The sequence below is a fragment of the Cricetulus griseus genome, chromosome 3 (genome assembly GCF_003668045.3).
Source record: "Cricetulus griseus strain 17A/GY chromosome 3, alternate assembly CriGri-PICRH-1.0, whole genome shotgun sequence".
In the NCBI taxonomy this organism is placed as follows: domain Eukaryota; kingdom Metazoa; phylum Chordata; class Mammalia; order Rodentia; family Cricetidae; genus Cricetulus; species Cricetulus griseus.
The window spans coordinates 18032074-18043762 of NC_048596.1; positions in this window are offsets into that span (position 1 = coordinate 18032074).

Consider the following 11689-nt stretch of genomic DNA (forward strand, 5'->3'; position numbering starts at 1 on the left):
GTGTATATGATGTGCTGGTGTTCAAAAACTAAGATCTTAAAATTCAGATTCTGACTTAGCCAAAGATTTTGCATTTCTGACAAGTACCTGGGTGGCATTATGCTCTGCCCTGAGAACCACACTGCAAGCCACACTACATAAAATGCAGTGAGTTCAGAACAGCTAGAAACCACATTCCAAATTCTAGGTGTCACAGAAATAATAAACACTTTGTATAATGCAGGAGTGAAATGAGAAGCTAGGAGAAGGATGGAGAACAAAGAGGCCCTTCCTCCTCATTAGCAGAGTGAGCTGCCATCACCCTTGAGTCCCATGTCCTAAACAAAAGCATATCCTAGAAGGGCATTTAGGACATACCATCCATCAATGATGCTGGGGCTTTCGTGACATCATTTTGCCTCTGATTGTAACCTTCTCTTCTGAGGGTCCTGATAGAAGCCTCCAGACCTTGTAGCACTCACCACCAGCCTTCCTTGACCCAGCCACAGCCAGACTCTTCCCTGGGAAACCAGCAATCCCAACTGTTAACTCTTCTTGTCTCTGCCATCATCTGCTCTTTGAGATGCAATGATCTGGAGTAGACTGTGCAGCCCCATGTGGCTCCTTGCCCATCTCTTCTCTCTGGGCAGTGGCGGTCATTAAGTCTCCTTTGAACTACTTTAAGGATCCTATGTAGAATAAAAGTAATCAACACAAATAAGTATTTCTCTCCTCTTTTCTTTTTTTGTGTGTATATATGTTTATGTGGGTATGCCCATGTGTGGGGGCTAAAAGACTGATGTCTGGTGTCTTCCTCATTTGCTCTCCACCTTGTTTTTTCACGGGGTTTCTTCATGAACCTAGAGTTCACCAGTTCAGCCACGCTGATTGGTCATCTTCAGGGGCCCATCTGTCTCCATCTCACCAGCGCTTAGATTACGAATGCACACCACTGTACCAAGCTTTTCACGTGGGTGTTGGGGATTTGAATTCAGATTCTGAGGCTTAAGCAGCAAACACTGTTACTGACCTAGCCTCCTCTCCAGCCTCCTCTTCCTATCCCTTTTCCCTTCACTCTCCCCTTCCTGTTTGTGCTTCTCTTCCCCCCTCTCTTCTGGTCTATCTATCTATCTATCTATCTATCTATCTATCTATCTATCTATCTATCTATCTATCTATCATTTTTGAGAAAGGGTTTCCCATAGCACTCAAGTTGTAGCTAAGGGTGTTTTTTAATTCCTGATTCTCTTGACTTCATCTCCTGAGAACTAGGCTGTCACCACCACACCTATCTATTTCTCTCTATAACTTAGAAAGATGTATATCATGCTTATATTTTGAACCTTCTTCACATTCCTTAACCAGATAAAAATATTTGTGTTTTGTCAATACAAATTATAACATGATATCTTTGTGTTTCTGTCTTTTAGAACAAGAGCTAAAAACAATAAAACAAAACAAGCCAAAGATAATACTTTGACTATCATCATGTTAAATATGTTTTTAATGCTTTCTCTTGAAAACATTTGCCTGCCCAATAGAGTGCAGAGCTTTAAGATTAATATATGCAGGCACCAGAGTTCTCCTTGGCCTGAGTCAGAACTGATGCTACTCCTGCTGGAGGGAGCATGCCTAGGGAAGAAGAATTGGCTTTAGCAGGATTAATTCCTGGTCATGAGCTGTCTTCTTCCACGAGGACAGGCAGCATGGAGCTCAGATGTATCTTTGTGCCTTCGTTTTGCCATGTCATTGTTATCTGCCTTCCCCTGTTATATTACAGAATATCTGAGAATAGGTACTTCATCTTTTATGCTGATTGTGTTATTTTTAGCACCTAATGGAACATAGGCATATTGTAGATGTTCGGTAAATACCGATGGACAGAATAAATAAGTCATGAAGATAAAGAAACACTGATATTATGTTATGGGATGAAATTGAACTAAGAGTAAAATGAAAATTAAACTTGAAGAAAATGTAAGCTTTCAAAAGTATACCAAATTTGGGACTGAGGGATGACTAGAAACCCCTGTGTAATAGTTACATGGAAACACACACACACACACACACACACACACACACACACACACACACCTTACTCCTTCTAAACAGTTCTAACACTCACATAATTCTTCTCATGTTTCTTCCATTTCTACAGCAGGCTTTTTTTTCTGTCCAGAAACTGGAACTGTTATCATTGAAATTACTATGACGTCAGAAAGCAAATAGAGTGATCTTGTGCGGGAACAGGACCTCCCTCTTTCTTTGTAAACATAATATCTGGGTGTTGTAGCATTTGCTTGTAATCCTAGTATTTGAGAGACTGAAGCAGGAGGAACCTGAGCTTGCAGTCAGTCCGTGCTACACAGTGAGAACCTGTTTCAAAACAAACAAAAACAACAACAACAATAACAAAACAGTAGCCAGATGGCCCAATCATATACTACAATGCATTTTTTAAAGTTTTTTTTTCCCCTCTCGGATGTTATGGGAATGATTTCCAAGTATGACAACCTAAGATATTTCAAGATCCTCTGACAAAAGCACAGTATGATTTTACAATCCAGTAACGCATGCCTCCTATGAATTCTGTCTCATGGCGGGCAGCCTGGCAAAGTCGAATTCGGACGCTGGAACCAGACTGCCTGTGCTCACATCCTTAGTATTTTGACTAGCTGTGCCAACTTGGATGAATTGCTTGACTGCTTTTTGCCTTAATTACCTCATCTGTTAGATGGGATAAGACCACCTACTTCAGTTGTTATACAATTAGAATGAGTTAGTGTTTGTAAAGCACTTAGCCAGTACCTGGAAGACAGTAAGCACTATATAACTGTTGTTAAATAAATAAAGCCCTCCAATGGGTGAGGCAGTTAGAAGCACCAATAGAGCAGGAAAATACTGAACTCCTGCTATCTATCTATCTACTGACCACGTGTGCTTGGTAGCCACTGGTCACTAGGAGAATTGGCATCAACTCTTGTAAAACCTCTGATAGTACATCATTTATTATTTACAGTATTTATAACTTATAATATTTATTATTTATAATAGTACTTATTTATTTTTACAGCTATTACTTCTTGACTGGCTACTAGATATCAGGAACTATTAAATGGTGAGACGGAGTATCTAGGGATACATATTATTTTTATTTATTAGTGTGTATGTGTGTGTGTGTATCCTCATACCACAATATGGATGTGGCCGTCAGAGGGCAGCTTACAAGAATCAGCGTTCTCCTTTCACCCATGTGGACCTTGGGGCTTGACCTTAGGTGGTTAGGCTTAGTGGCAGAGGTCTTCACTTGCTGAGCCATTTCTAGGCTTACACCTTTAAAAATCATCACTTTGTTAACAAGGGCTTTGTTTGTTTGGTTTTGAAACAGGGTCTCACTATGTAGCCCTGGCTGTCCTGGAACTTACTATGCAGACCACACTGGCCTCGAACTCACCGAGATCCACCGCCTTTGCCTCCTGAGAGTGTTAGGATTCAAGGCTTGTTCCACCATAACTGGCTAGCAAGTGCTTTTTAATATTTCTACATTTCCAAACCAGCCTCAGACCATAGCACAGCTATTAACATTACTGAAAAATATTTTCTGAGTTTGAAAGTATTACATGTTTGACAGTACAGTTCCACTTTTTCCTATTTTCTACCCAATTTTCATTGTTAGACTCTCTATGAATTTGTATTCTAATGAAATCCCTTTCAAATCTGTTAGTTTTCAACAAAAGTATGATTTGAGAGCTTGTAAAAATAATACCATTATTTATCATGTTTTCTGTCAAAGCAGTTCTGCACTGCACAATGTCTGTGTACCTACTTGTCTTTGCAGACTTGTGTATGTTTCCCTGGGGTAAGCTCTTAGAGTAGAAATGGCATGCAGGCTTTAACTTGACTATTTGTATTAGACTATGAAGCGGCACTGACTGCACAGCGATGCCAATGCTCTTTCTCCCCAACGCTAATCAACATTTTACATTTTTATCAGCCTGGTGGGTAAACATTGATAAATTAGTATGACTCCAATTTAATAATGAGGGTGATTTGGGGAGACTGTTTTTATTTGTGATCAATTGTCTATTTTGGGGGGCTTGGATATGCAGAGATTGCTCAGTAGTTAGGTATTGTGATATATTATATATGATTTATTAAAACCTGCCTGAGGATTCAGAAAGCAAAGCCAGCCTCAAGCTATGGAGATCAGGCAGTGGTGATACACACCTTTAATTACAGCAGCCATAGAGCTAGGTGGTGATGGTACACAGTGTTACGATAAATCTTTCTGCCAAAAGCTGCTGAGCCCCACCGCCACGTGTGAGCTTTACGCCAGCCACCTGCTCGAGTTAGGCCCAAATGAATACACAGAAACTTGTATTCAAAGCTGCTTGGCCAATGACTAGGATTCTCATCTGTTAGCTCAGTCTCAATTATCATAAATCTATATATTTTATAAGACTTATCTTATCGGACGCCTTATTGGCGGCCCTCCTTGTAGGTGGCTCACATCCTGCCGCTGGAGGAGGTGAACGGGAAAAAGGGACGCTTCCTGTTTCTCCTTCGCTTAAATGAGTCTCCTTGTTATGTCACTTTCTGCCTGGATCAAAACACTTCTCTACTACATTTCCCAGAATCCTCTTTGACTCCTAGTCCCGTCTACTTGATGTCTCATTGGCCAAACAGTATTTTATTTAACAATCAATAAGATAAACATACACAGAAGTACTTTCCCCATCAACACAGCTTTAATCCTAGGACTCTGGATTAAGAGGTAGTTCTGTTAGTTCAAGACTGACTCCACAAAACTGATCCAGTCCTAAAAGAACCAGCTCACACAAGGTCATCTCAGCACTTAGGTTCACACGCCTTTAATCCCAGCACTAGGGAGGTGGAGACAGGAGTTATATGGCTGGGAGGAGATAGGAATATAAGGAGGAGGAAACAGGAATTCAGAGCCTTTTGCCTTTGAGGATTCTTGGAGACAGGGTTGCCATTTCAGCTGGGCAGAGGTAAGATCTACTGGCTTGGCTGCTTTGCTTCTCTGATCCTCAGCTTGACACTTGAACCTTGAACCACACTGTCTATCTGTCTCTGGGTCTTTTATTTATGGTGCTATAGTTAAGAGTACTTATTCCTCTCACAGAGGACCTGGGCTTGGTTCCCAGCACCACATCATGTATTTCAATTGTCTGGAATTCTAGTTCCAGGCCATCCAACACCCTGTTGTGTCTTCCAAGGAAGGGCACTGCACACAGATGGTTACATACATACATACAGGCAAACTACTCATAGACATAAAAAACCATTGTTTTCAGGAAGTAACAAGACTCAGTTATCCTGAAAATGATATAATTACGAGAGTGAATTTGTATTTTTACCCTGATATTTCTCATAAATGTTCCATTATGTACTAGACAGAAACAGCTCATGAAAGTGCTTTTTATTGGCACCTTCTTTGGTGCCTCTGCCCAGGCTCTTGCCCATGGCTAATCCACAACTCAGAGACTAAAACAGACTGTCTATAGGAGAAGCAAAAGAATGGAAAGCAGAGTGGAAGTCTTTGGGTGACCACATCCACACCTACCCCACCACATAGCAAAACTCCTATGTTATTTTCATGTCTTGCTCAATCAATGAAGAAGGTTCTTGGGATAGGAACTAGCAAGGTGGGAGGGTTATGGAGAGCTCATTCTGGATGGGAAGGTCTAGAGCTCTGGCACAATGTGAACATGACTAACACTTCTGTATAGTGTACTTAAAATGGTCCAGCTAATAAATAGCATGCTCCGTGGTTTTTTTTTTAAGAGCTAAGTTTGTATTGCAGCTTGTCTTTAATCAATCAACAAATATTTATGTTCTAATTATGCACCAAATGCCTTTCTGTCATGGAAAATGCAAAGAGTTAGGTCTGATGGCTTTGGATCTTAAGAAACTAGCAATCATAAGGGAGATAGTTAAGTATACATGACAATTAACTAACAACCCCAGGCAATATAGAGAGATCAGATGAGAAAAGACAGAAAGTCTTAGGCCTTTAGAACAGTTGTTTGTGCTTCAATGCTAGAAATACTTGTTAGGACCTAAATGGCTTTAAAACCAATTTAAACATTATTCTTTAATTTATTTTTATGTGTATGGGTGTTTTGTCTGAACATGTCTGTGTGCCTAGTGCCCACAGAGGACAGAAAAAGGCATTGGGTCCCCTAGGACTGGATTACAGACAGTTGTGAACTGCCAGGTGGGTGCTGGGAATTGAACCAGGGTCATCTGGAAGGACAGCCAGTGTGCTCCTAACCATTGAACCATCTCTCCAGCCCTTCCAAAGCATTTTCATATGCATTTTCTTCCTTCCTTCCTTCCTTCCTTCCTTCCTTCCTTCCTTCCTCTTCCTCCTCCTCCTCCTCCTCCTCCTCCTCCTCCTCCTCCTCCTCCTCCTCCTTTTTTGATAGGGTTTCACTGTGTTGTGTAGCCCTGGCTGTCATGAAAGTCACTTTGTAAACCAGTTTGGCCTAGAACTCACAGAAATCTGCCTGCCTCTACCTCCCAAGTGCTGGGATTAAAGGCATGCGCCACTACCACCTGACCTCATAGGTATTTTCCAAGTTTCCCTTCTAATAAATCCAGAAGCATCCCTACTCGAGAGCAGAGGAAAGGAAGCTCAGAGGTTATAATTCACCCGGTTCACAAGGCAGAGCCTGGACCAGACTTACTGTCTGCTGCCACTAACTCCTTGGGAGGTTTGTTTAAGTTGGAGTTGAAGACATGCTGCCAAAAATCTTTTCAGGGTCAGGACAGAACCCAAATATGCTAAGAATACTTCGGTTATGCATTTGCTAAAATTAGGATTATGTGTTCTTGACGAGATTGAGTTACATTCAGTACAAAAGTCACAGATTTTTTTCTTTTATTGGTTAGGGAAATTCAAATCACAGTGTAATAGAATGGGGCTAGCATACAAGACTAATTCAGTGGCTGTTTCTGCACAGCTTCTGGTCAACTGCAGCTTCAGTAAAGTAGTTCCTTGCCCACCCTGTAGAGCATCTTTCCTTAAAGTCACAGTTCTGTGTTCCATCAGCGATTGCCCTGATGCCACCCAAATGTGATTCTGTGACACCACAGAATGAAATCAGTAAGAGCTTAGAAGCCATTCTCAGGGTTGTGACTGTATGATTTACACACACACACACACACACACACACACACACACACACACTCACACACACACACACACACAGCCACATCCCACTCCAGAAGGACTTCTATCTAGAAAGTTCAGAAGTTTTTACTTTGTTCATATAATACCACCCTGGCAGGACACCCAAAACCTGTTTTTCACCAATTACTCAGTCTTCTCTATTAAGCAATAGAAGTTGCTGAATTCTTTCTATAAAATCACATAAGCAATAAGGAAAATAATATTTAAAAGAACATGTATAGATAAAGTAATATTAAAAACAAAAACCGCAAGTTCTAAGAGGTCCCCCACCCCTTCCCTTGATGCTCAACATTTTTTTCAAAAACAGTGCAGTGCTGCCCTCTACTGCCGTATGCTGAAATGTTAGAATTACGTCTCTAAAAATAGTAAAACCATCTATTACATCAGTGTCTTAAAATATTGCTCTAGGAGTTAAGAGACACCGTGTTCCCAGCAAAGATATTTAATGCGCTCTTTATCTTTTTATTTGCATCCACCTTGCACCAAAGTGCAGGATTTAAGGTTACGTCCAAATAAATAGAGGGGAGAAAGGACGTCACAACTTGGAGATAAAGTGTAAGGCACTGGGGCTGGGGAGAGCTCAGCTGTCAGGTCACTTCCTGATCTTCCAGAGGACTAGTTCCAGGCCTGCCTGTAACCGGCTCCAAAGATTATTCCAGGCCTCCTGTAACTCCAGCTCCAAGGTATGTGATGCCCTCTTCTGGCCTCTTTGCGCATATGCACACACATAGTATATATTCTCGAAAATACAATAAATTAAAAGAAATCTTCAAAGGGGTCCGCATGACATTAGCAGTGAGTGCATTTACAACACATCTAGGCAGAAACAGGACAATGTGAGGAGAATACTTTGACTTTAAGGCCTATGGCCTTCCCATTCTTCTGTCATTTTGCAGTGATTTTCTTCTTTTTTTTTGTTTTGTTTTGATAAGGCAATATGCTTTGTGACTTTTTTGTTGGTGGTATGTTTTAAGTCAGTGGTTTTCGAAGTGTGGGTCGAGACCCCACTGAAGTTTCCCACCAGGGATCCTGCATCCAGATATTTACATTGTGATTCATCACAGTAGCAAAATTACAGTTATGAAGTAGCAACAAAATAATTTAATGATTGGGGGGTCACCACAACATGAGGTGACTCACCAACCAAATTAAAGGTATTAAAATGTATTAAGGGGTTGAAGTATTAAGAAAGCTGAGAACCACTGTCCTAAGTGGAAATGAAGGTTTCCCTATATGTTGAGAGAATTGTGGAATGGTTTCTAAAACATTTTTTTTTCTCTTGCAGAGAAACATATAAAAGGCTATTATTAATATATTTATATTTTTGAATGTTATATTTCATTTTTGAATGTTATCTTGTTTCCTTTAGATTTTCATAGCCATTATGGATCTTCATAAAAACTTCTAAGACACATTAAGGAAGCAGCTAAGGCTGACCTCAAACTCTACCTCAGCCCCTCAGTGCTGGGCTTTTAGGCATGCACCACCACACCTGGCCTCTTTTCCATTTAAAAAATACCTCAGAGGATGTACCTGCAAGAAGTCAGATCAAGCAGACTTCAAAGAGAGTGCAATCATTACCTTCCAGCTGCCTAGGGACTAAAGTGTAATCTCTATGACAATAATAATAACTTTACCACTATGCTGCTGTGTGCGTTTCTATCCGCTACAATGTAACAGATAAGAATAGGAAAAGTCAGACAATATTAAGTAATTCAATGTCTCAATGAGTAAGAGGCAAAGCTGGAATCTGATTCTGAGTCCAAGCTTAGATATAATTCACCCGTGCCGCTCATCAGTCAATAAAAAGCCTAAATAACTCTCAAAGCAAAGGGTCTGTGATATTAGTGATGATGACGAGTCTTACTAACACTCGCTGAACCCTGCTAACATTTGTTGAGTTCTTGTGAAATACACTTCAAAGAGTTTTCACATGGAACCTTTTAGTTGCATTAGCAAAGTTAATCTTCCCAGCACCCCCACTCCCCACCCTGTGGTAGAACTATTATTATCTTCATATTGCAGGTAAGGAAACTGAGACACTCAGAGGAAATCCACTTCCAGAGGTCAGGCTTTTAACCATTGTACTATGATGCTTAAGTACAAAAATTATACAGCGCAACAATTTCTAAATGCTGCTGTGGGAGTTAATTACAGTCGATGCAAATGATAGCACTCACAGCACTCAGGCCTGTTGGTATCTTTGGAACACAAAGGTCTTTGGGGCCTTGAATAAAACCTGCACACGTGAGTATCCAGTTCAGGAACTAAGTATAGATCCTGTCTGTTCCAGGCCTCATTGGGCATATCCTTTTGTGAGATAAGACACAGCAAGGCACATCCTGGTTTGGTACAGACCATGAGATAGTCTTGGTTGGGGGTGGGGTGGGAATATGCTGGCAGAGCAGTTGTATGTAAAGAAGGAAGACAATCTGGGGATAAGCACGGAGTTAAGCTTTCACCAAGGCTCACCCAGGCATAGGAGCTAGTTAATCCGGAGAAACTAAAAACTGACTGCTCTCTTTAGCAAGAGAATTGGGTTACTTAACCCTTAGCGGGGTTTGTAACCCTTAGCGGGACCTTGTATTTATTGCACCCACCATTTGGCCACACAGAGACTCTTGAACCTATCTTCTCTAATAACTTTGGTTTTTAAAGAAATATGTATTCAGCATCAAACTCAATTTGTAAATGCATACATACACACAAATATAACCGCCCGAAGTGTTTTGTGCTTGAGTGTGAAGGTTGATCAACTCCTCTGTCCTAACTTGTTCCTAAGGTTAGGCATCCTGGGTGCTCCCAGTTAAGGCTGAGTAAAACAAGCAGGTGTGGATTAGGATAAAGGTCCTGGTAGTTGCCCCTGATGCTCTGCCTCCTGTGTTCTGCAACAGAATTGCTGGGCCTAGAGGCTTCAGATTTCCAAAAGAATGTATCTAAGGGAATTCATTCCAGATGCAGCTGATGGGGGTCGGGTGGGAGCCAGGACTGCCTTGAACAGCTTTAGAACTTTGCTGGGAGGCAATGCAACTCCCGGTCTCCCTCTTCTCACCTCAGCTGCCCTTTCCCTGGCCTCTCTGCAGGCTACCTTACATGATTGGTTCTGCTTTTCATAAGCCTTGAATTATTTCTTCAGCAAGGAGGCAGTGTTGAGTCAATTCTAAGTCAAAGTGTTAAAATTAGCAATGACCCGGGAGGCATTTTGTTTATTTCAAGTTTGGTATTTAATTAGGGGGTAGCTTACAAGGCTCAAGACAGAAGAGTTCTGAACTGAATCTCCAAGACTCACATAACTGAGGGGAAAAAAACGGACATTTAAATCCTACACAACATAGGCTTCCTTCCTCACCTTTCCAATCCCCTAAAATTCAGGTGTAATGGGACAGGAACTAAAACTGCACACAAAACTTCCTTTGTCCCTATCTGTCTTAGTTAGGGTTATTATTGCTGTGATGAAACAACATGACCAAAAGCAACCTGGGGAGGAAAGGGTTTATTTGGCTTATATGTCTACCTTGGTCTACATTGTCCATCATTGAAGGAAGTCAGGACAGGAACACAAACAGTGCAGGAACCTGGAGGCAGGAGCTGATGCAGAGGCCATGAGGGGTGCTGCTTACTGGCTTGCTCTTCATGGCTTGCTCAACCTGCGTAAGTCTAGAACCCAAGACTACCAGCCCAGAGATGGCCCCTCCCACAATGGACTGGATCCTCCTTCATCAATTGCTAATTAAGAAAATACCCTGCAGACTAGCCTACAGTCTGTGCTCTCTCTCTCTCTCTCTCTCTCTCTCTCTCTCTCTCTCTCTCTCTCTCTTTTTTCGAGACAGGGTTTCTCTCTGTGGCTTTGGAGGCTGTCCTGGAACTAGCTCTTGTAGACCAGGCTAGTCTTGAACTCACAGAGATCTGCCTGCCTCTGCCTCCCAAGTGTGCCACCAACACCCAGCTACAGTCTGCTCTTATGAGGCATTTTCTTAATTGGGGTTCCCTCCTCTCAGATTATGTTAGCTTGTAACATCAGATGATGTTAGATGTATGAAGTTGACATAAAACTAGCCAGGACACTGTCACCACAGGTTTGACTGTGGAACAATTTAGGCCATCAATAAATATTTATCTGTGATATGACTCAGTTGGAAAAGAGCTTGCTGTGCAAGGAGGAAGTGAGTTTGGATCCCCAGTACCCACGAACAAGCTAAGTGTGATAGCATGCTTGCAACTCCTGTGCTGATTGATGAGCAACGAGTCTCTGAGCTCATTGACCATACAATCTAATAGAATTTGTGAGTTCTAGGTTCAGTAAGAGACCCTGTCTCAAATAATAAGGTGGAGAGCAACTGAGGAAGACTCCTGTTGTTCACCTCTGGCCCCCACACCTGTGCACACAGGTGCATATTTACCCCACATGTGCTGCTTTGTACCTAACAGAACGACACACACACACACACACACACACACACACACACACACACACACACACACACACTCAGA